Source organism: Bombina bombina, chromosome 3, assembly GCF_027579735.1.
Source record: "Bombina bombina isolate aBomBom1 chromosome 3, aBomBom1.pri, whole genome shotgun sequence".
In the NCBI taxonomy this organism is placed as follows: Eukaryota; Metazoa; Chordata; class Amphibia; order Anura; family Bombinatoridae; genus Bombina; species Bombina bombina.
In genome coordinates, this window is record NC_069501.1 from 616,218,699 (window position 1) to 616,221,198 (window position 2,500).

The 2,500-nt window shown below is 36.8% G+C and overlaps 1 protein-coding gene across 1 annotated transcript in view; it reads right to left on the bottom strand.

Moving 5' to 3' along the window:
* Positions 1-2,500, bottom strand: part of ADGRB2 (adhesion G protein-coupled receptor B2) — a 540,900-nt gene that overhangs the window by 85,724 nt on the left and 452,676 nt on the right. The window lies entirely within an intron of this gene.

Genomic DNA, 2,500 nt, shown 5'->3' on the forward strand with positions numbered 1-2,500 from the left:
CTGGTATAAAAAAATGGAAAAATGTAGAGACAATGAAAGCCAATAGATACAATTGCAGCCTGATAATATATATCTAAAAATATCTTATGTCTATGCCAACAGATGATACAAAGGGGACGATATATTAAAATGCAGACAGACATGATACAATGTAGCGTATCATGGCCGTCGCACATCGATAAATGCTAACAGCATAAGCTGTCGGCATTTATCATTGCACAAGCAGTTCTTGTGAACTGCTTGTGCAATGCCGCCCCCTGCAGATTCACAGCCAATAGGCCGCTAGCAGGGGATGTAAATTAGTCCGATCGTATAGGATCGGGTGGATTGATGTCCGGAGCCTCAAAACAGGTGGACAAGTTATGAAGCAGCGGTCTTTAGACTGCTGCTTCATAACTGCTTTTTCCGTCGAGCCTGGAGGCTCGCGCAGAAACATGAGCATGAGCCCCTTAGTGCCATTCACACAAAAATATGCAGGAAAAAAATTGTATTGTTAAGGTGCATCAAAAATCGTACCAAAATTTTTCACAAAAAATTCTATTTTAGCAAAAATTTTAAATTTATATGTAAATCACACAGGAGTAAATCGTATATAAATATGAACAGCGTAAATCATAATTTAAGTACACTGGATGCGCAAAAAACAATTTTGTACTTGTAAGTTGAACATGGGCGAGTATGAAATTGTCTCTCAAATCCCAGAGTAATTACCTAAACATTTCCACCCTACAGATCTCACTATTTTTCCTTACAATTTAAAACCTGGCAAGAGCTTTTCAAAATCTGAAAGAAAAACCTATACATATGAAAATTGTGAATTTACGGTACATTGTACTGAAAATAAAATATTTTGATTTGTATTAGGTGTAATAATAATAACATAATAATAATTGTGGAAAGAAATCCCACAAAATCTGACTTGATGTGGTACTATATATTATATTAGAGCTGCAACAACTAATCAATAAAATCAATAATAATTGATTATGAAAAAAATTGTCAACAAATCTCATTATCGATTAGCTGGTCTGTGATTAGTTGGTCTGCACACGGCACCAGAACTTCACTCGGATGAACTCTTGCCAATGGTATTGTGTTTTATGGTTATGTCCTTAGCCTAAAGGATGTCTATAGACGTTTACTTTTCACTTTTTCAGAACAGTATAAGTTTCTTGTTAAGCTTACAACTACTTCTATCTTATGTGGATTAGATCAACTGTGCTACCCAGAGAAAATAGTGGACTGGTCATCATTTTAATTGTTTATATTAAATCAGATGATTTGGAACTATGCTTTGCATGATATAATGTTGGGCTTATTATTTACACTTAGGGGCCTATTTATGAAAGGCCTGTCGGCCTGTCGGACATGATCTGACATTGCGGATCATGTCCGACAGACCTCTCTGAATATTGCTCTCCGCATTCAGCATTGCATCAGCAGCTCTTGTGAACTGCTGGTGCAACGCTGCCCACTGCAGATATGCGGCCAATCGGGGTGTCAATCAACCCGATCGTATTTGATCGGATTGAATTGCGGCGATGTCTGTCCACCTCCTCAGAGCAGGAGGACAGGTTATGGAGCTAGCTATTTACCCCCGCATATAGATATTTAAATATAATTTGGGTATTTTACCTTTATAGATGAAAGGGCTGTTAAACAGTGTGTTTCATTGTTGTAATAAAAAAAGCACTAAGCAGTTACTTATACTTAATGGAAATCATTGCAATATGTATTATTCATCTATTTAAATGGATTTTACATTATTATTTTTTTTATTTTTTTTTACACTACAATTGTGCTTCCTGTCACAGCCCTGCATAGAGGAGGAGGCCTTAATAGGAAGGTTTATCTTAGACTGGTGTAAGAAAACTTCTAGGCTAGTGAATAGACTTTATAACGGAGTCAGATTTGCTCATACCCAGAACAGAAAAAAAAAAAATTTAGGTTTTGAAAATGTTCTGCTCTTATCACACTGGGGAGCAGGGGATACACTGAGAATTTAGTATCCCTTTAAATTGCACCTCAACACCACCTGAGCTTAATTGTAACTTAATTATAACTAGATATTAGTATAGATATCTTAATTATAACTTAATTATAACTAGAACTAATTGTGCAATATCGCCCCCTGCAGATTTGCGGCCAATCGGATGCTAGCAGGGGGTGTCAATTAACCCGATCATATTCAATCGGGTTTATTCCTGTCCGCTGCCTCAGAGCAGGCGGACAAGTTATGGAGCAGCTGCTATAACTGCTGTTTCCGGCGAGCCTGAAGGCTCGCGCAGAAACAGGAGCCCTTCAGGCTTGCCAGAAACAAGGGGCATCAAGCTCCATTCGGAGCTTGATAATTCGGCCCCTTAGTCTGAAGTTTATATTTCTAACACTGAATTTGTGGATTTTATTTTAAATATACGAAAAAATGGTATTGATTTTTTTTTTTATCAATTAACAGAAAATATAATTGACTAATTATCTAATTATGAAAATAATCATTAGT